We start from the raw sequence: 23682 nt of genomic DNA on the forward strand, positions 1-23682 counted from the left end.
AGAAACAGTAATCGCCAAAGCACCCAGCCATGTAGACTTTTTCTGCGTCTTCCCTTGGAACTTCCTGACCTCGGAGTTACTCTTCCAGACGATGACGGTGTAACGTGACAAGCCCAGAAGTCGTCACCCCACCACTGCCTCCAGTCCTCCCTGCCTTTCAGAGGCCAGCCTTCGGCCAACTGTCTCTTCTTTCAAGAGAGAAACCAGAGCAGCTGCCAGCAGAGGGGGAGGGACCGTTGAGGCCTGGGTTTGAAGCCTGGCTTTGCTGCCCACAGAGGGCTGTGCTTCCTGGTTCAAGTGGCCCTATTCTTCTGGGCTGCAGGTGCCTCCCGTCACAGGGAGGGTGACAGCTGCCTTGAGCCATCCGTTTCCTCTTTCCTTCTAGTCCCCACAATAAGCATAAACCACAGTCCTGGGTTAGCAATAAAGCTCAGGGCACAGACAGAAAAGGTTCCTCCCTTTCTGCAAAAATAACAAAACAACAAAAACAGCAATGTTTCTACTTAGGGAGTGCCTACTCTGTGCCAGGCGTGTTTACATACACAATCTCATAACAATCGTCACAGCAAGGTGAGGAGGTGGAATGTCCCCATTTTAAAGATGGAAAGTAAGTGCAGAAAAATTCTGTCTTCTTTATGGACAGGCACACAGCAGCTGATAAGGGACAGAGATTTCAAACTGGGCCATGTGTCTGCAGAAACAGGACATTTTGAAACTCAACATTTTTTCTCTATCAATCTGACCAGCTCAGCTTTCCCTTCTCCATGGAACATTTAAAAACTGTGATCACATACTTGGACACAAGAAAAAGAAAGTTTTTTAAATTTAAAATTGGAGGTTTTAACAGGCCACAGTCAATTACTATAATCCAAAAATTTTAAATACAAAACATAATGTGGCTGAAAATATTCTTAACTACTTGGAAATTAATAAACATTCTTCTAGATAACCCACGGATCAAAAGAAACATTAAAACTGAAATTAAAAATCATCTAAAAAGAGATGAAAAGTGGAACATTTTATTTCCAAAACCTATGAGATCCGGAAAAAAAAGCTCAGCTCTGGGGGAATATGTACAGACCTGAAGAAACATCATAAGAAATGAGAAAAGCAAACAGAAAAAGCAAGTACGACATGGGAGTTAATCAATAGCTGAAATTAATAACATGGAAAATAAGAGAAAAGAAAATACACAGATCCCATAAAATCAAAATTGGCTGAAGAGACTAATAGGATTGCAGGGCTGGGTGAAGGGTGCAGTTCTGCAAGTATGTCCATCAGGCCAGGCCCCACTGGTCAGCGATGTGGCCCCTGCCCCTGGGCTCCTGACCCCTGGGTTAGTGGCTGCCTTCTGCCTGGACATCACATTTCAGTCTGTGGCTATCTAACTGCCCACCAGAGGCTCCTTGGACTGGAGACTTCAGCATTTCCTCTCAGAAATAAAACCCTTCCATCAGGGCTTATTAGGCAAACGAGTCAGTTTTGTGTTTTCAGCAATGAAAGCTGCTGTGGTTTTGTTTTCTCTCTGTTGCCAGGAGTCAAGAGGAAGTCTGTGGTTAGACATCTTCGGGTGGAGACATATACAAACACAGTGGCTAGAAATGAGCTCCCCGGATTCAGTTCTCCCAGCCTCAGTCAACAGGACTCATGAAACTGAACAAATGGGAAAAAGGACGGAGTGGAGGGAGGGGGCCCTGAACGTCTATCCCTCGGCCTCCCAGACCCACAGCAGCAGTCACCCTTCTGGTTGTTCAGCATTCACCCAGCCTGACTCTGTTTCCCATTCTGACAATAGGATACTGCATTTCGTTATTTCCTCAAAGGATTTACTGATTTGCCTTCACCCCAACCCAGCAACTGAATGTAAAGGATCCCCATGAATTCAGCAACCATGGCAGTAGCAGAGCTATAACAGGCACTACAGCCAGCTTCCATCCATCATGGATTCTGGCTTCTCCTCTTCCATTCAAACCCTGGATTTGATCAGAGTGATGGTGTGCCTGGCCACAAATCCTCACATCCCCAGGCTCCTGTGTATAGAAGCTGGCTTTTTGATTACAGTTCTGGCCAGTGAGTTATGGGATTTCTAAGAAAATGTTTGCACTCCTACTATAGGCACCAACTTTTTCTCCTTCTCCCTTCTTTTTCCTGCTTGGAACTTGAACATGAGGCCTGGAGGTGCAGCAGCCACCTTGTGCTTACAAGGTAACTGCATGAGGATGAAGTTAGAGCAGAAAAACAGAAAGAAGCCAGGCCCTCCACGGCATTATTATCCTTCTGCTCTGCCCTATATGACTCACCAGGGACTTCTTACTTCATGAGAAAAAGAAAGCTTTGGCTGGTAAAACCCCTGGAGCTGTCTGTTCTGTTACTTGCAGCTGAACCATTGTTACTTGAAATGAGAGCTTCAGCTTTCATAGGGTTTTCCAAACATTTTCATCCCATCCTCTACTGGGTTCTCACAGACATCCTTTAAGGTGGATATCAATGTCTTTCCTCCCATTTTCAGATGAGGAAGCTGAGGTTTCACAGACATGAAGTGGGTCAAAGAGTTGAGGCCTCCACTCCAGCATTCTATCCTCTGGTCCCTGGCTTTTCCCCAGAAAACCCCTCTTGCCTAGAAGCAGTTCAGAGCTTTCCCCTCCCTGTAACACCTCCCCCTACACAAGTGTGCAGGCTGAAAGTGAAAGTTCCTCAGGGACCAAGGAGCGTGTGAACTGATTTCAGCCCTAGCTTCTAGTGCCCAGAATAGATGTACTCTTTTGCTTTAAAATCCATCACTTGGAGTCAAAAGATCTGAGTTCAAGACTGACATCTCATCCTCACTTGCTACATGATCTTGGGGGGGGATAAATCTCTGAAAATCTCCCTGACCATCTGTACAATGAGAATGGCAGCACTTCTCCTGAGGCTCTACTAATACATTCAGAGATATATGATCATGTATGGTACAGGATAATCGGCTCGGAGATAGTCATCTGTGAGCACTCAGGAAGTCAAGGAAAATGCTTTGCACATGATAAGACACCAGTGTCCCCATTATGGGGCTGTTATCACGATGGCTTTGGTCTGTCTCAAGGCTCTGACTCCATCCACAGCTTGGCCTTGCTCGCAGCTGACGTGTAGATTACAGATATGCTTTACCGGCCTTTGGGACCACTCACCCCTCCCTGTTTGTCAACCTTAGGAGAGTTGAGAATGCTGATCTCATGAAGCTTGATCTTTAAGAATGGATCATGTCAGAGTTCTGATACTTACTTGCTTGTTAAGCCAGGCTATTGCTACGCGATTTCGCAAGTTTTTTACTTTCTTAGTGTCCAAAACGTATCTATGCATCCCCTTTAGAAAAAAATAAAGTATTAGACTCTATGTTGGGGACTGTCAGAGTTGGATGGGACTTGAAAGTCATCTGGTCCATCCTGTGCCTCCAAACCCAACCCCTGCCCATTCAGGGCTGACACGCCCTCTTCATGCTCCCCCCTCACCAAACCCAGCGGACACAGAATTTCCACTTGCTCACATCAGAGGCAAGTTTACCGCCCCCAAGGGAGTCCGTTTCACCTCCGAACATCCTCTGTTCGAATTCTTCCTCCAATAGGCACTCCTTGGCAGACACGAGGATGTGTTCTTGACAAACCTGTAATCCTGAGCATGCTTGACTGTGTGGGATGGTGACTGGCAGAGTCGGTGGGGGATGAGGAGCCCACGTGAGGTGTTACCAAACAGGAAGCGCCATCTGTGCTGGGTGATGACAGTAAGAAAAAGCATCAATCAGCTGCCCTGGGGGCCTCCAGAGACAGCTTCTTGTTTCAGCTACATGACAGACTTCAAGAGTGGTAATCACTCCGTTCATTCTGATGTTCTGGGTATTCACGGGGCTAGGCTGGACCATGCTGCAGTAACAGCATTGAGCTCTCAGGGGCTTAATACAATGCAAGTTTATTTCTTGCTTCTGTAAAGTGCAACGTGAGTTGGGAGAATTGTCCCCGTTTTGCATGCCATCTGGAACTCAGGGCTTCCAAAGTCAGCACAGCCAAGGGGGAATGAGGAGGAGGCATACCAGCTCTTAACTGCCTGGCTCTCAGGCTCTCAGTCAACAGGAGCCACAGGGCCCCCACCTGGCTGCAGAGAAGGCTGGGGAGGGCAGCAGAACCCTGTAGTGTGGGTGAATGCTGTCTCTGCCAGCACATCAAAGGCTATGCCATCAAAGAAACGAGAGTCAGCTCTAAAAAAAAAAAAAAAGGAGCCCAGTGAGGTGTAATGGGAAGGAAATACACTAGGTGATGGGAGGGGGGACATTATGGGTGAAGAAGGGCCTCTGCTGACTGCTGTTCATGCAAGTAGCTAATCACATGGCAATCTGCGGTGGGTTCATGTGCATGGGTGGCAAGGCTCTTCCACCCACGGTGACCATATGCTAACGCAATGAGGACAAGCTTCAGACATAGAGTGTACGCAGCCTCTCCACCACCGCCCCCCATTGCTACTTCCCCCATTAAAAAATGTAGTTCTTGCCTGCTCTGCTTCTCACCCAGATCCCTAAGAAGAGTTCGAGCTTGGCCATCCCAGATCCTGGGAGAAGAGGGATGGACAGACAGCACTGGAGAGACTGTGCTGGGGATGGGGGGAGTAGCTTGATTTGTTTTATCGTTTGCTTGTTTTTAGAATCTTACAAGGTTTAGTCATTCTGATGCTGTCTTTGGGTACTGTGGAGGCATTTTACTTTGAGAACTTACTCCAACCATTTCAGACCAGTCTAAATTATATAAGCCCTTTCATTGATCTGAAGCACATGTCAAAAGTGCTCAGGTTGGGCACTACAGAGACCCAATGACAATATCCCTGTACTGGAAAGTACAGAAGGTGGATCCCAGAGATTCAATCTGATTCATCTGAAATCTCACCTTAAGTCTGAATGTACACTAACAACTGTACCTTTGGTTCTTGTAATCTTTCCAGACGAAGCCACCTCTAAGACTTAGAAAAATTTTTGAATCAGTTCTGGAGCCCTTGTTTGTGGTGAGAAATTGGGGTCAGCAATAGAATGGAAAGAAAACCAACAAAGACTGAAGAGGAAGGAGGGACTAGCCAAAGGAGACACAGAGGTTAAGTCCATCTAGTATATATAAGGGAGATGTGGAAGGACAAAGAAAAGGTGCCCTGTTGGGTGGATTGATGTCAGGAGGATTTGGGATGCTTTGGTAAAGTGAAAGGTTCTAGAGATTTGAAGCCCAAGGTAATTAGGAAAGCAAAAGGAGGCCTCATCCTTTTTTCATGTCTTTGAGAGATCTGTGGGAAAGGCTGAAATCTCTTCCTTTCATTTCCTTGCTGGACTGTGCTTCTTTGAATGTGACAGTGTAGAGACTGGGTCACAAGGAATCCCTACATTTACCCATGTTACATTAATTTAAGAATAAGAACATAGGAAGTAGCACATTCCCAAGGCAGGTAAGGCAAATGCAGAAAAATGCAGAAGGGATTATACTTGTTCAGAAGTATATTATTAGCACACTTTGGACAAAAGATGAGAGAGATGCAGCAATAGCCAACAGCCCCCTCCCACCCCAGCCACCACATCTGAGACCCCAGCACATAGTCGGGGCCCCTTTCCCACTGAGGTTTCCAGGGCTGCATTTCCTGCGTGCACCCTGATTTAAGAGTCTCTCCTCCCTCCCCGTTCATTGCCCTCCACTTGCCGCAGCTACAGTGACATTAGCTTTGCTGGCTGCCACCTCCCACTGTTGACTCATAAAGACTTCCTGTCAACTAAAAACCCAACATCTTTCACTTGTGCTGTTGACCCAGGTATCCCACATCCTGTATGTGTCCGGTGGGTATTCTGAACCCCAGTGTGAACAGAGGTCTCTGAGGCTGTTAAGCTTGGCAGGCACTCACTGTAGCCCAGTGTTAATTTCAGCCCCATTGAGGCCTTTTTGGGTCCTGCCTCTCACCTTCCCGGTATTGTCCACCCCTTCCACCTTCTCACAGGCCCGTAGTCACAAGGCAGTTCAGCCCCGTGGGTGACTCGGTGCCCCAGCCTTTGGAATCAGACCTATCTGGGACCCAGATCTTAGTACATCAATGGCTTAGGACTCACCCTCTCCTGGTCTATAAAGGAGTAATTCAACCTTTCTTACCGAAATGTTATGGGGAATAAATAATCTATGTAAAATACTTACAGAGCTTGTTGATTCTTAAAAGATTCTCAATAAATATTCATCCTCTCCCTACAGCTGTAATTCCAGCATGCTGCTAAGTCGCTTCAGTCGTGTCCAACTATGTGCCACCCCATAGATGGCAGCCCACCAGGCTCCGCCATCCCTGGGATTCTCCAGGCAAGAACACTGGAGTGGGTTGCCATTTCCTTCTCCAATGCATGAAAGTGAAAAGTGAAAGTGAAGTTGCTCAGTCGTGCCCGACTCTTAGCGACCCCATGGACTGCAACCTACCAGGCTCCCCCATCCATGGGATTTTCCAGGCAAGAGTACTGGAGTGGGGTGCCATTGCCTTCTCCGAATTCCAGCATAGTCACTGGTAAAAGTGTTGAACAAGATGTGCTCAAAGATAGAGCCCCTTGACACGCTCCCATCTAGGCTGGTCAGCCACGTGTTCATGATGTAGCTGTAGTCATTCATTCCATTTCCACAGGTGGATACACTGTGGGAAAGAAGGCAAAGTCTGCATGTTTTTAAAATAAAACCTAAGATCTCTGACATATTTCCTATCACTAGCATAGTGCCCTCAAGAGCTTCCCAGGTGGTGCTGGTGGTAAAGAATCCAGCTACCTGTGCAGGAGATGTAAGAGATGGGTTCGATCCCTGGGTGGGGAAGATCCGCTGGAGGAGGCTATGGCAACCCACTCCAGTATTCTTGCCTGGAGAATCCCATGGACAGAGGAGCCTGGCGGGCTACAGTCCACACGGTCACAGAGAGTCAGACAGGACTGAAGTGACAGAGCACGCACACACACACAGCTCTTCCTGTATCTTCAGCCACCCTCCCGGCCCACCTCCCTCTCTGCCTTATCTCTCCAAAATGTTAGGTTCGCTTTCCTTCTGATTTTTACCCCACCTTCCCAGGGCGCAGCATAATGAAAAATGCCATTGGCCATCAGGAGACCTGATTTTGAATCCCCCCAGTTCACAACCTGGCTATCAAGTTACTCACACACACTGTAACCGTTTCCTCACCTTTAAAATGAGAGGGTCAAATTAGACATCAATAGCATTAGCCTCCACTGGTTGCATGCCTGCTCTGTTCCAGGCAGGTCAGAAATGTCATTTATTTACACAAGTTCAATACCCTCAAGGAGACATCATGGCATCCCAGGGAGCAGGCGCCATGCCCCAGGCGTGGGCTGTGAACTAAGGCTGTCCAGCTTTATCGCCCCTACTCTCCATGCAGCTACATTTTGATCTAAGTAACTTAACCTCCCCATGCCTCAGCTTCCCCTCTGCAAACAAAGGTGGTTGCAAAGATTGAATCAGATCTCCACGTGGGGTCTTCAGGGGCAGCCCTGCATGAGTGAGTACCCCAGAGGATGCTCACATCAGGGACCTTCTCAAGGCTAGCCAGCTCAGGCCTCTGCAGCCCAAAGGTTGTGCCCCATCTCCAACGGAACACCGTCTCCCTACATGACTTCAGAGAGTCCCCCGCGAGCGGCTCTGGCCTTGACTAGAGTGGTAGGCTGACAGCCGGCTGCCCAGGAGGAAAGGATGTCAGGGGAGAGGCTTGAGCTCCTAGGAGCTAAAGCTTCCCTCGTGCATGGCAGACCCCCAAGACCCCAGCAGGCATGCCCACATCCCTCCCCACCGCTTGCACACACACACACCCTCACCACTGGAGTCATATTCTCAGCTCTGCCAGCTCCAAAGTGAAAGTGTGAAAGTGAAGTTGCTCAGTCGTGTCCAGCCAGCTCCAAGGCCCCATCCAAAACCCCAGAACTGTTGCAAACAAAGCTTTGAATCAAGGATCCTATCAACACACCTACCTGGGGCCCCAACTGCTGCCAGATTCTGTGAAGGACACATGGGAATATTCTCTTCAATGTCACATTTGTTGAGCACCTGCCAATTGCCAGGCCCTATGCAAGCACTGTGCACTCAGAGACAAACAACCCAAGGTCATCAGACTCATGCACAAGTCTGTCTCATGGCGATGCGGGAGACCTGGGTTCGATCCCTGGAGAAGGGAATGGCCACCCACTCCAGTATGCTTGCCTGGAGAATTCCACAGACAGAGGAGCCTGGTGGGCTACAGTCCATGGGGTCACAAAGAGTCGGACACGACTGAGCGACTTTCACTTTACTTCACAAAGCAGAGAATACAGACCAAAAAATGAGTTCAAGAAATTTTCATCAGTGCAGGGGATGTGAGCAGAGTTTTAGAGTCCGTAAGTGTCCTCACTGTGGAGACAGGGTGGGGATCAGGTTTCCCAGGAGGGAGAAGCTGCTTCAGACATGCATGGGAGTAAGAGGCCTTGGGCCGACCTAGGCTGAGGAGGTAAGACAAGGGCTTGGCCTTGTCTTATGTCAATGGGTAGACACTAAAGGACATTAGATGAGTATAGAGAGAGCACAGGGAGAGTTTTGAATTAGATGCCTGGGAAGACTTCCTGGAGGAGGTGGCTTCTGAGCAGGCCCTTAAGTGATGGCCAGGAATTTGGGAGGTAGAGATGCAAAGGAAGGCCTTCCAGTGTGAAGGCACAGAGGGCATGGAACAGCACATATAAGGCCATCCAGGGGACAGCCAGGGCCAGTAAGGGGTAGTGGAGGAGACGTCAAAAGAGGTAGCAGTCAGGCTGTAAGTAAGGGCTACTGAAGATCACGGGAGGGAGAGAGCATTAGGGCTGGGAGGCTCAAAGAAAATCTTATGAAGAGAATGAATGAATCAATTACCAGTCAGTCCATGAGTGGGCCTCGATTTGAACCATCAGGTTTAATAGGCTTGAGTGGGTACAGGCTCCATACCAAGCAGACCACCTCTGCCTGACCTACCCCATATCCCTTGGTCCTGCCCTTTCAACATACCCTCACCAAACCTACCCATCTGGAGTTCCATCTCTTGGAACCCTGCTAGGAACCCCACAGTTAAATTTTGGAGCTAATCAAAATCCTAGATTCCATACAACTGAAGCCCTTAATTTTGCACTGGAGAACACAGAAGCCCAGAGATGGGAAGTGACTTATCCAAAGTCACATAGTGACACTTTGCAGTATCAGAGCCAGAAACAGCAGCTGGAATCCCAAGGGTCTGCCTTTTTAGCACAAGACTTCTTGGAGATTGCCCATAAGGATCTAAAGGAATGAATTTATGATGGTGATGCTTCAAGCAATACAACCAATTCTGGGGAAACACCTGGGTACTACAAATAGACCAGGTGGGTAACTCACCCCCTCCCCTAAATTGGAAGCTGGCCTAAGTCTTAGGTGCAGAGCAGGAAGGGGTGAGGAGCTGAAAGTTTCGTGTAATTTGTTTCAATTTCTATATAGGAAAGGAAATATGAGCCTTATTATGCAAAAACTGAGATTTCAGGAGGCTAGGAGTTTTCCCAGGCCTGATGGATCCAACTCTCCCTCTTGGAAAGAGGATGCCATCACTGTCAGCCTCCCCCCACCAACCCCCGCCATCAGCTACTCTTCTTTCAGGGGCCTGAAAACCCCACAGGGGAAGATCTGTTTTTGGCCAGGTCAATAACAGCCCATTAGGAAGCCTCTGTTTAATAAACCATTAACGTTAAATTATTGAAGGGAGAGGAAAGTACCATGAAGGTTCAGGTCAACAGGAGTAGGGAGCAGGAGGATGATGAAAGGATATTAATTGAATGTCCGTGAGTAAGACATTCTCTTGGGTGTGACTGTATGGTTTTTATAGCAACCTCAGAAAAATCCAGGTCTTCCTGTTACAGAGCAGGAAACTGAGGCTCAGAGGTGTTTATTGACTGTCAAGGATAAACAGACATTGAGTGGAGTTTAACTGACAGTAGGCTGGCTCTTTCCTTGGCACAATGCTGCCCAGAGAAGTCTCAGGATAGAGAAGATGAGGGGATGGAGGGCAACTCAGGGGAGCTAAGGGGGGTGGGGTCAGCAAGAGGGAAGAGGGGAGGGGAGAAGCCAGGAAATCAATTCTTAGGAGTATCTCGGTCTCTCTCATGACCTTCGCTTTCCTCCTGATGGTTTTCTAAAAATAGTTTTCATTGATTTATTTATGGCTGTGCTGCGTCTCCATTGCTGTGGGCAGGGTCTGCTCTCCAGTTGCAGTGCACAGGCTTCTCGCTGCGGTGGCATCTCTTGTTGTGGGGCACAGACTCTGGACACGGGGGCTTCAGTAGTTACAGCAGGCAGGCTCAGTAGCTGCAGTGCATGGACTTAGCTGCCCCGTGGCATATGGAATCTTCCCAGACCAGGGATTGAACCCACGTCCTCTGCATTGGCAGGCAGATTCTTAATCACTGAGCACCAGGGATGTTCCTCCTCCTGATGGTTTTTACCAACTCTCGTAACATGAAGCTGGTCTGTTAGAGGCAGGGAAGTTGGGAGCAGAGGAGAAACAGAACAACCTCTCCTTTTCCTGTATCCGTTCCAGTTGCTACCCTTCCCACCTGGTCCAGCCAATCAGTGCTCACAGATCTTGGCTAAAAATGCCCTTCCAGATGCTGGAGAACATTTTCATGATGCTCCTGTGGGAACAGAAGAACAAGGGGAAATAGAGCTAAGATGTTAGGATCGTTTAACCAGATACTGGATTTCAGGATTCTGCAGTCTTTAGGATGTCTCAGAATTAATTAATCCAAAAATTTCACTGTCCATGTGACTTCTTGGGACACTTTGCAGGGGAGTTACATAAGTGGCACAGCAAACACCCCCCAACAGCCCCTGACCACTCTGGGAGCCAGGTGGAATGCTGCTGGGACAATCAGCCAGGCAATTCTGCCTCCTCCTCCTCTGGGCCCTTCATCCTGTTACCTTGGCGGGAAAACCTACACATGGAAGGCTGGCTGCCTACATAATGGCCAGGGAACCAATGTGGGCAGCATGAAAGGCTGTCCCTTCCTTCAGAACACCCCTCCAGGAGGAATCCCGGGCTCCTACCCAGTGGAATATGGGAAGTTTACCCATAGTATATGCTCAATAAATATTGGTTAAACACCTAAGCAAATGCATGAACAACATGAATAACCATCTAATAATCTGATTCCCCAACTGAATAGGCAGGTCAGGCTACCATAGCAAAATACTGTAGACCAAATTTTTCTGACAACAAAAAAGTATCTTCTCACAGTCCTGGAGAGGCTGGTATGGTGACTTCACTTTCACTTTTCACTTTCATGCACTGGAGAAGGAAATGGCAACCCACTCCAGTGTTCTTGCCTGGAGAGTCCCAGGGACGGGGGAGCCTGGTGGGCTGCCGTCTATGGGGTCGCACAGAATCGGACACGACTGAAGCGACTTAGCAGCAGCAGCAGCAGCCTTCTCACTGTAGTCATATGGCCTTTCCTCTGGGTTATATGGAAAGGGAGAGAGCTTTATCTTTCTATAGGGCCACAGTCCTATTGGATTAGGGCCCCACCCTTAAGACCTTATGTAACCTTTAATTACCTCTTAAAGACCTTGTCTCCAGACGGCATCAACTAGCGGTTAGAGTTTTAACATACACATTCAGAGGGATACAATCCAGTCCATACCACCGACCAAGGAAGGAATTTAGTAATGATGTCATCAAAGGCCTTCAGCATTTAACATTCCTCTCTAGCAAGCCTAGCAAAGGTTTCAGCTTTCTTGCTGCACCTGGGAATCCCTTAAAGAGTAGCAGTATTCTCTTGAGGCTGCCATCCATGACAAAGCCATGCTGCAGAGCCTGCTGAGGAGGTACTGTTTTCATGGCTGGTGGAGAGGGCCTGGAATTCTCAGCAGGCTTCCTGCAGAAGAAGGTCCCACAAGGGACTGGAGAGGCATAGGTGAAAGACCACTTTCTGAGAGCCCCAGCCTTCTCATGTCTCACTGCTCTGCTGTGAAGCCTTGAGACCACTCCCCAAACTGGGTTTCAATTATGCCATCTGCAAAATGAGGAGGTGGATCAATAATTTCTAAGAATCTCCCACTACGCTTGCTTTACCTATTCCCAGGAAAAAAAAACAGAGTCAGGAAGCCAAAAGTAAATCAGAAGCTAAGCTAATAAAGACTCCCAACTTAACTGCTAACTGCAGAGACACCTTAGGCAAACGATTTCATCTCTGAATTTCTCTTTCTCCATCTGGATGTTGGCATTGTCACAATTACCTCCTAGTGGGATTCCCAGCATCACTGTGGTGGATTGATTACCTTCATGGGCTCTAATTCTTTACCTGTCCCTGTGCCCATGGTCTATGCCTCTGAGTTTATAATTCCTTCACCATAAAGAGGTGGAGTCTATTCCCCTCTTTGACGGAGTTAGGCCATGTCACTTGCTTTGGCTAATGGGGTGTTTGCAATGGGAAGCAAGCAGGAGTTTGGGAAAACACTTGAATGATGGAGTTTGCCTGATTCTGCACTCTGCTACCACCATGAGAATATGCCTGAGCCAACCTCGTGGAGGATGAGAAACACAGGCCAGGTATTGCCAGAGTCGACCCCGTTGTCCCAGATGGGATCAAGATCAATCAACAGGACCCATTTCTAGACCTTTAGAGAGTTCAGCCAAGGCTAGAAGGAACTCCCAGCTGACTCGATAAGTCAAGGAGCTAAAAATTTTTTGTTTTAAAGTTCTGAGTTTGGGATGGTTTGTCTTATTTTGGCAACCAGTAACTGACACAATAAAAAAATAACACACGATAGGTACCCAAAATGTGTGTGTTTCCTCCATCAATCAACCGACTCACCCCACACCTTCCGATGCAAGCCTAGATATCCCAGAGATAGTCTGAGAGGCATCAGTCATAGTCTTGGTGGATTTTAAGCTTCAATCTCATTGTTACTTTCACTTCCGATTGATTGCAGACACTGACTGCTCAATTTTGATTAAACACTAACTCATAAGCTGCTTACAAAATGCCTGCAAAAAGCTGACATTTATGAAGTCCAATAAACTACTTGCAAGAACAGGAGTGCTACATTGGGAGGAAAAAAAATAAAATCTTCTTCCAAACAAACATCGGTTGACAGCAGACAGATGGTCAGAATCCCTTACTTGTAAACTAGAAAAATTAAGATTTGGCAAGGGTTGTCTGAAAATAACTAGCAAACATCAAAGTTTCCCCTTTCTAGGCTGGTGTTTTTCTGGGCCAGACTTCAATATTTTCACAGGCTACTGCACGGAAAAGGTGTTGCAGGCCTCCGCGTTGCTGGCAAGGAAAGGCTAAGAAATACCAGCAACGATTTATAGGAAGCGAGGGTGCCAACATCCTGAAGAGTGAGCGCTTAACAGCCAGCAACTGCACATTCCCATAAATCCCCATAACTCAGCATCAGGCCTTCCCTTAATCTGCTGAGGTGTGAGCGAAAGGGAAGGCGGAATTTTCTAACTTGATTTTCCACTCAGATCGGCTTTCATGGAGGTGACTGTGAGTTAATCCTATGGGGCCAGCAGCAATCTTAATAGAAATGGAATCCCCCCTCAAACCCGCAGGGCAGGACTCTCCTCACCTTTGTTAAACCAAGTGAGGAGGGCGCTAAGAGGGGTTTTGGCTCAGTCTCAAACAAGCCCTCCAAGTCCAAGAGAGACCTAGTCTCTGGCTGCCCTGGTTCACATTTCTTCCTGACCTTTCTATGACCTCTGAAGGGCTCAGAGCAGGCATGTGTGCAGATGAGGTGGGGTGGTGTGCTTATTTACCTACACACAAGCATCGGCATGTTGATGTAGTTCCAAAGATGGCCCAGGTGCCGCCTCTTGGTGGCATTGCCCACCACCTCGGTTACACAGCTGGCACACAAGCCCATGCCCTCCTGAACCACAGAATCTGGGGCCCAGCTATAGAGCAACAGAGTCTCACTGATCTCGGGTGGCCTTGGTCTGCAGCAGCTTGAAGTGGGGACTTCAATTCCAGGCCAGAGATTGAGGTCGGGCAACAGCAGTGAGTATGCTAAATCCTAGCCATGAAGCCAGTGGTCAGTGACAAGGCCCTAGCCCTTCAGCTCTGTAGAAGTAAATTTCCACATAGAGATGGAACGTAGTGAAACAAGTAAAGTGTTTAGGAGGAAAAGAGTATGGCTGGATAAACACACTGGTAGCCTCAGAGGGAGAGTTGCATTTCATGGTAGTTTGAATCAACTTTTACGAGGCATTTTTCTGGGTTTCCTTTGACAATTCATTTTGCCTTGCCTGGTTCTGAGTCCATATTTGGTATATCTCAGGGCCTGCCATGTAAAGAACCCACCTGCTCATGCAGGAGATTCGGGTTCGATCTCTGTGTGGGGAAGATCCCCTGGAGGAGAGAGTGGCAACCAACTCCAGTACCCTTTCCTGGAAAATTCCATGGACAGAGGAGCCTGGTCGCAGAGTCTGACACAGCTCAGCGACTGAGCATGCACACATGCTTGGTACTTAATTCCCAGGACCATGATGAGCTAATCAATATAAAAGCACTTGAAAGAGTTCCTGGCATGTGGCACTACATATGCGTTTGTTAACATTAATATTATCCCAGATATTCAATGCATGAGTGCAGAAAAACTTTGCAGTGTGTGAGAGCTCAGAGGGAGCCTATGATCTGCTTATTTATCGAGGACATGAGAAACAGTGAACTGTGTTCTCTGGAGGAACACAGTCCATCCTCACGTCACAGGACTCCTACCTCAGTTCAAACTTAGTTCACTGGAATCAGCTGTCTTTCCTCTGCTTCCCCTAAGAGTCACTAGTTTGGGACCTCCCTGGTGGTTAAGAATCCACCTGCCAATGCAGGGGACACAGGTTCGATCCCTGCTCTGGGAAGATCCCACATGCTGCAGGGCAGCTGAGGCTGAGTGCCACAGCTACTGAGCCTGTGCTCCAGTGCCCGTGCTCCGCAATGAGAGAAGCCACTGCTCCCCCAAATTAGAGGAGGCCTGCATACAGCCACGAAAACCCAGTGTTGCCAAAGATACATAGATTTTGCAAAAGTCACTAGTTGTCGCTGAAAGCCATGAAATGACGGGGCACTCACTGCTTGGTGCCAGCTGACTTCCATTAGAATCCCAGCTCTGCTCTCCCCTTCCCTGGACTCTCTCGGCTCCAACCCTCCCAGGGCCACAGCAGCCTCTGGTGTGAAGCCACAATGGGTGGACACGAGCACAATAATATTTAAACACTTCCATGCTGCAATACACCTTCCCAGTCCCTCAGTAGAGTTTCCTAATTAATCACCCTGTGTACTGCATTCTACATTAATTAAATTAAAAGTAATTAAATCCAGGAAATTGAAATTAGTCTAATTAGATTAGAGGCACATTCAGTGACTGTGGTGAGGGGCGCCATGTAAATTGGCCAATTTCAGTGTAGAAACGAGAAACTCGGATTACAGACAGGCTGTTAAGAGAGAGAGGCAAGCTTTACAAAGAATGAGTGGAGGTCGAGGCAATAAATGTTACCTGTGAGAGCAACAGTAACAGCAGAAATGAGTGGTACCTTCATCAGGGCTTCCTGGGGCTGAGCCTGCCTGGTGAGTCCCCACCGAATCCCTCTGAAGCAGGTGCTGCCATCATCCCTGCTTGGCAGATGGGAAGCAGAGGCTGTGCTGTGTGGAGCATCATGGTAGAGACCCACGTGGTTTGGCTGCAGAAGCCCCTCCCAGACTTCTCCAGGCAGCTTTCCTGGTCTGGATGGAGAGTCGCCTCCATGGGCTGGACAAAGGAGAATGCTGGAAGTGACTCTCACACACAGCAGGCAGCGCAGCCTGCCACGGACTAGAGCAGCAACCCTCTCCAACTTTCATCCTCCCTTGATGCTCAAAAGTGGTCCAGGCCAGACATGGCAGTTGAGAACTGGGAGGTGTCCAAGACTGTCCATGCTTACAAGCTAATGGGTCACCTCCCCCTACTCTCACGGCGGTTGTCAGAGAAGCAGAGGCTCCTGGGTCAGAGACAGAGGACGTCATTCCTCACAGAAATAGCTAGAGTCAAAATGGCAGCATTCTCTTGCCTTGGTTTTCTCCAAGCCCCAAATCCCATAAGGCAACATGAAAGGGACCAGAGTCAGTTGCGTTACAAGAGAGAAACCCCCATCCTAAGGAAGGAGAATCTTTTATAAGGAACAGTGAGGCTGTCTGCTATCTGCTCCAGAAGGGAACACTGTCCTCCAAGACTGCTATAGCGGCAGTCCCCGACTTTTTTGGCACCAGGGACCAGTTTCATGGAAGACAATTCTTCCACAGACTGGCGGGGGTGAGGGGTGACTTGGGGAGGGATGATTCAAGCACTTTATCGTCCTCTTTATTTCTGTTATTACGACATCAGCTCCACCTCAGATCATCAGACATTAGATCTTGGAGATGGGGACCCCTGCTATACAGCATTCTTGGAAAGATGGTCTGGAATCAAGGCAGGTGGGACCTCTGCTCACCAAACATGCAGAAATGCTAAGAGCCCATGGAGAATTGTCTCCCATCAATAGGCACCCATTATTTGAAGTCTCAGCTTCTGACAAATGTCCCCTGAGTACACCACTCTGCCAGCTACTCTGATTAATTTGACTGACAGAATAGGACCAAATCTGTTCAGTGAGTCTCAGGCAGCATTTAATTAAGGCCACTACCAATGGAACTTCAAGCAGTGAGATGAGAGAAACCTACAGTATTAACTGCAATCCCGCCCTGCCCCGCCAGGGCCGCGGCCCAAGAAATCAGGGAAAGCCATGGATGTCTCCCTGATGTTTCTGTACTGACCTTTCTCCTTGATTCAAAGCAATGACCCAAGTAGTGCAGGATATCTTAGGGACTGCACAGGCTCCATCTGGGCCTGCCACGAAACAGTGCAAGGCAATGCTATGATCTAGAACAATCCACGCTGGTGAGCTGAGGCTGACATGCATGCTTCCAGGGCGAGATGAGGTCAGCTAAAATTGGGGACAAATTTTGTGCCACCTTTTCTAAGTGGAGGACCCCCATTACAGGGATAACTAGCCACAGGGTACACACAGTGATGAGTCGGTTGTCTGTCCAGGAAGCTACCCCAGGTTGCTGCAGTCATCTAGGGGTGAGTGACCTACTGGTGCTATTTACTTAGACATTAGACAGTCTCCCATGGTGACTCCCACAGGGCAGGTCAGCGAGGAGACTAATTAATGTCTGGTTTCCACATACGAAGCACAACCCCATGGTGCATACAGAGGCCCTAGAAAGAAGGTCTTCTTTGCAATTGTTGAGGTGCCCCAAGTGAAGCCTGCATCTATCAGGGGTACAGGTTGATGGTGCCTCCACCAGCCCCTCAGTGGGTGGTAAGCCATAGCATTCCCAGTTCAGTTGGAGTGAGTGAGTTTGGTCTAGTCCTTGATTTGGGGGAGACTGAGGACAGCCCGTGCAGCCTGCTCTGTGTGCACCTTAGCTGGGTGACAGTCGCCTGCCCCATGGAATGCAGCAGCCATGAGAACGGGGGGAGAGATGTCAGAGGGGCAGATGGGTGTTGCAGGGGAGGGGTGGCAGTCTTACCTGCTGTACCTGTAGACTCTTCAGTGAGCCTGAGGGGAGTGGGGGCCAAATCATGGTCAGAGCTGGCTGTCGGGGAGGGCAGAACACGTGCCAGGTGGGAGGGCTGCATGAGGACATTCTCTTGGGAGGGAAGCTCCAGGGTGGCTCTGAAAGGCTCATCTCATTAGTCCCTCCTTCCCCCATACCTCTGAGTACAAATCTAAACATTCCCTTCTCAGGGGTTGGGTTGCTAGCCATACTCCAAAGCTATCCCTGGAGACCATCACCCTTTCCCAATAATCTCTTGCTCACACTCATACCTTTAGTGCAGAAGGTTCAGAGGCAAGAGTGACAAGAGCATTCTCATAAAGCATACAGAGACCCGTCATGGTTCTCATTTTGGCCCCCATGGCCCAGTGTAGGAGGTCACTATCCTAATGCTCTAAGGTCGTGGCAATCCAACAAGAGAATCCAGGTGGCCAAACAGGCATTAAATTTGAATCCCCCAGGTTCCCCTTTGGCTGCCCTGGGGCTGCTGTTGGGAAAGAAAGACACACCGTGCCCAGGAATGGTCAGGGATGGGATCCTGAATTTCCCAAAGAGATCTGAAGAACACCCACCCTTTACACCCTAATCGTTACCAGCCAAGGGGACACAATTGCTTTCTGGGTCAGCAGCATCCAGTGGTCAAACTGCTGGACTATGTTGTGTGGCCCAGGGGGAAGGGAGAGGGAGGGGGGATAGCAAGGAAAGGAAGGAGGAAAGGGGAGGGAGGGAAAAGGAGAGCCCCAGCGCTGGCACAGAGCGAGGCAACAAGTTCATCTCCCATAATCCCATCGACAACATCTATGTTCAGGCTCCTTCTCAGTTTTCCCCCCAAAGAGCAGGAGAAAAAGCACTTTATGGACCCAAAGGTCTGTTCTGCTCATTTCATCAGCACAAAGGAAAAGTCGGCCCTAAAGATTTGCGTCTGCACCTCTGTCAAGAGAGAAACCACTTGCTGTTTTGCGATGACAGTTTTTCCATCTTCTATCCATCACAGGGTCAAGGCCCTCACCAGTACTTCTCACGGGCAGCTGGCACCCCGCCAGCCTGCGGCTCATAGGAAAGCTCTACAAGGGCCCCAAACAGCACAGGTGAGCTTCCCAGATGGCTGCTTAGACATGGTACAGAAATACATTTTCGACTGCCCAGAGACAAGCATGCATTGTGCATCCTTCAAGGGAGCCTCCGTGATATTAATTTTTACTGCTGAGCTGATGATGAGACTTGAGGCAACAGGAGAAAACCAGGCTCCATTCCCGGGCGATCCCCACGCTGCTGATATTGTGAACTGAGAGCAGTATTACAGGGCAGTTTGGTGTGGGCACTAAGCTCTGCTGCTCCTGGAGACCCTGCTCGGGCCAGCAGACCACATCCCACCCGCCTCCTGACCCCCCAGATGCCTAGCAGAGTGCAAGCATACCAGTGTTAGGACAAGGGGCCTCAGTGAGTCATGAAGGCCTCCGTGGGTGCCTGTCTTTGAAGATGCCAATGAGGCATTATCGGGAGCAGGACAGAGCAAGCAGGAGAAACATGCCTCATCCCTCTTAGCTCCTAACCAACAATTAGCCTGACCTTTTCCTCTGAAATTACACCAACTGCAACTTCTACTGCTGCTTTGCCTAATTTGCTTCACTGCTGGGGGGAAAACAAGTCCTGAAGAGGAATAAAAGCAGCTGGTTTCTTTCGACCATCAAAGGCAGAACTGGATGCTGCACGGTGATGTTCAAGGCAATTCAAAATTAACTTCAAATTACCAAGAGCTGACTCCCTCCCCCCTTGCTCTCAAGCTCCTTCACTCTCTCTCTCTCTCTCTCTCTCTGTGCTTTTAGCCCGACTTTGTTCACAAAACAGAGCTGTTCCCAGCCTCCCTCTGCTCTGCTTTGAAGCCAGCCCATATTTTTCCACTTCATCCCTTCATCCCTCTGGGCGGTGGTTTCCGCCCCCTTCCGAAGGAATCCGTGAGGAGGCTCAAACCCCAAGCGTTTGCTTTTTCTAAGAAGAGGTTCCAAGGTGCCAACGTGCTTCCAACACCCTTGGAGTGTGGTTGCTGGATACTGTAACATGCTAGCCAGGTAGGGTGGCCTCCGGGGCACAGCAAGTTATTCCTAAGTGCTCCCCAGCTGGGGAGAGAAATGATGAGGAGAGGAGACAGAGAAGCAGAATTATACTGAGAAGCTGGATTCAGTGGCCCATTATTTCAGCAAATTACATGTAGAGCCCAAGGTCCTTCTGGAGCTGGTTCCAAGTCTACCTCTTAGGAGGAAGTCTTTTCTTATGGTCTTTGCCCCATGGAGCCCACCAGCTCCCCTCCCTGGACTTCAGCTTCACTGCCTTCCCAGCATCTTGGCTTCAGGTCTCCAACCTGCTCTCTACTTGAGAGGAGCCCTGCACAAGTGAGAAACTCACCCCAGCTGGGATGGAGCATGGCATCCCAGTGAGTGTTGCCCCGTCCCCACTCCAAGATAAACTCCACAACGAAAGGGTCCCAGCGACTCTCCCAAGCCTGACATCTCAAGCACAGTCAGAACCCAATAACTACTTGTAAATTAGATGATAGTTTCCTTCAGACGTTGCAAGAGCTTGTTTTGTTTCCTTTAATGACAGAAGAAAACACACATGTTAAGAATGTTTCCAACCTCATCTCTGTTCCTACGTGCCCTTTGCCTCTAAACCAAGCAACCAAATTTCCCTTCAGCATTGGACCAAAGAACTGGGCAGCTTCTGGTGTAATTAAACATTCAGCGGTGAAGGGGCTTCTTTTTCCCACTTGCTAGCTGCCTCTCTTGGAAGAGTGGGGCTAAGTCACATACCTACCTGAGTGCCTCCTACTCAACACTCAGTTTAGCTGGGTTACACCCAGACAGCTGTGGGATCCTGAAGACAGACCATGTGAGAATGTTCCTTCAGAGGAGACACCCCACTGCCAGGTCGCCAGGTCGTGTGGTACAAAGGGAGCTTTGACGGGTGCAGATAGCCTTCAGGCTGTAAGAAGAGGGCCTTGCCCTTCAAACTCAACTGGTCTGATGTCTCCAGTAAAAACTTCACTACAGCGGCCAGGGGAGAGCTAATGAGGAGGTGACATTTGACCTGAGGCTTGAATGATAAGACCATGCCATGGCAGGTTCTGGGGAAGATCATTCCAGGCAGATGCTACAGCTATTGCAAAGGCTCTGGGGCAAGAACAAGCTTGACATGTTCAAGAAACCAAGAGAAAGCCAGTGCAGCTGGAGGTTGTATTAACAGTAATACATCAGAGGGGAAAACAGAGGTTGGGAAGGAGACAGGAACCAACTGTGTGGGCTCTTGCATCCCACGGAAAAGAGTTTAAACTTAAGTTCAATAAGAAGCAATTGAAGAGCTTTACTTAGGAGAGTAGTATTTTGAGATCATTCTGGCCGTGATGTGGAGAACGGATGGCGGGCTACCAGGGTGGGAACAGAAAGGTCTGTTGGAAGTGACGAGAGTTGACCAGGGAAGATGTGATGGGAGAGGAGGGAAGGTGATAGATTCAGGATGTGTGTTGGGAGTGTAGCCAATAAATCTTTCTGCCGATGGGGAGGCTGGGAGGAGGGAAACAGAAGATCAAGGATGACTCCTATGGTTCTGTCCTGAACAGTGAGGTTGGAGGTCAGTGCTCCTTACTGGGATGGAAAGATGCAGGGAGGTTTAGAGACTTGATGTAGGTGATCAACAGGCTGGCTATTGTCACCTCATCCCTATTGTGAGGGACGCTGTGGAGCTCTGCCCAGATCGCCTCTGCAGAGCCAGGGCACCAGTCCTCCAGCCGACCACAAGCACATAGAACCTCATTAGAACCTGCCTTAGGCCACAGCAAACTGCCCTCCCAAGGTTACACCTCCTCCGAAAGGGGCCCACGGCCAGTGGCTGGCTGATGTGTGGATACAAGGCCCAGCCTTCTTACCTCGACTGGAGAGCCTCCCGGATGATCGAATGGGGCCTCTGGCCCAGCAGCTACCTTACTGTCAGCTTCCCCTGCTGCCCTATAGGCCTCCCCATCTCTTTCTCCATGTGTCTCCCATGAATAACCTTCCAGGCTCTACAACCTGCCTCAGAGTCTGGTTCCAGGAAACCTCATCTAGGACTGCTATTATTATCATCATTATTGCTCGATCATTTCTAGGATTCCATGCACTTGAAAACTCTGCTGCGAAGAATTCTGGAATAGCCTCTCAACCTTGTCTAATTCCTACTAGCTGAAGACTCCCAGCTCCCTTGGCTTGGTCCACTCCCAACACACAGGCCCTCAGAAGCAGCTTCCTGTCCTAGGTGTGCTGTGAAAATGGTCGTAATTTCTATGACTTTATCTATAGAAGCCCTCTTGTAATAACTGAGACCCTGGCTTCTATGTTGAGAAGGGACAGGTACCCAGTGAGCTATAAGACACATCAGGGATCACAGAGGCCTCTTGATAAGCCATCCAGAACCCCTGGACCCCGAGGAGGGTGGGGAATATGAAGAAAACAGCGCTGACAGCATCTTCTGTGCTGAGAGCAAACTGTCTCCACATGTTCTTCTGTAGCCACACGTGTGACTGTGCGTGTGAAAAATGTGTTCTCATCTGCGCCTGCACCTGTGTACATGTGCGTGCTGCCTATGGGTAACACAATGCCCTCTGTGTGTAATGGGATGGAGGTGGGGCCGCTGGACATGACTGTACAGGTTGTGTCCTATATGGGTGCACCTGGCCCAGAGGACAACGGGGGCCAAAGTCCAGCCCATATTTTTAGGCCTTGCATCTTCTTAGAGGCACTTCATTCTAATTCTGCTCACCAAACCATGCACCCAGACACAGGGCCAATTCCACCCAGAGCAAGTCCTTTTCTCTAATTTGTACAAAGGCTCCAAATGAACACGAACGAGGTACCCTGGTCATTACACTCTTGTCTCTCAGCTCCAAATCCAGCCGTCTCTTCCCTACTTTAGCATGCAGCAGAAGGAACTCCGCAAACCACAGCTCACCTTTGCTCCTTGATGGGCTTCCCCTCATTGTTACTGGGAGGACAGTGGGAGGTAGGAGGAGGGAAGAGGGGCTGGATCTCTCCTATTCCTGGTTGCCATTTATTTTAAACCAGCAACCACCATTGATTTCTTCTCACCTCATTTTGTCCTTCTCAGAACCAACCACAGCATGACCCCCTCAGAGATATTAGACCAGTCAACCAGCACCCCATCCTTTGAGACTGAGGTCCCCGCTCTGCAGAGTTTCTTCTCCAAGCTTCCAGGTGCTAACAACCCAATCTCTTTCTTTATTCCCCCCACACACCCAAGGGAAGTTGCATCTCTTTCAGAGTTATCTGTGTACATTCCCAGTGACCACTTTCTGCCTTTCGGGACTGCCAACTCTTTTTGATCAATTCCCTACACTAAAATCTCTCTGTTAGACTTTGAAAACAAACTTATGGTTAGCAAAAAGTGAAAGGTGGGGAGTGGGGACAGATAGATCACAAGGTTATGCACACTACAAAGTACATATAAAATAGATAATCAACAAGAACCTACTGTGTAACTCTGTAAACTGGTACAGCCACTATGGAAACAGTATGGAGATTCCTTTAAAAACTAAAAATAGAGCTACCATATGATGCTGCAATCCCACTCCTGGATGTATATTTGGAAAAAATCTACAATTTGAGAAGATACATGCACCCAAATTTTCATAGCAGCACTATTCATATGGAAATAACCTAAATGTCTATTGACAGATGAATAAAGATGTGGTACATATATACAGTGGAATATTACTGAGCTGTAAAAAGGAATGAAATAGAGCCATTCGTAGCAACATAGCTGAGTCTAGAGATTATCATATTAAGAGAAGTAAATCAGAGAAAGACAAAGAGCATGATACCACATATGTGGAATCTAAAAAAGGATACAAATGAACTTATTTACAAAACAGAAACAGACTCATGAACTTAGAGAACAGATGTGTGGCTACCAAAGGGGAAAGATGGAAGAGGAGGAATAAATTAGGAGGTTGGGATTAACATATGCACACTACATACTTAAAATAGATAATCAACAAGCGCCTACTGTAGAACACT

The sequence above is a fragment of the Oryx dammah genome, unplaced genomic scaffold (assembly GCF_014754425.2).
Source record: "Oryx dammah isolate SB20612 unplaced genomic scaffold, SCBI_Odam_1.1 HiC_scaffold_26, whole genome shotgun sequence".
NCBI lineage: Eukaryota > Metazoa > Chordata > Mammalia > Artiodactyla > Bovidae > Oryx > Oryx dammah.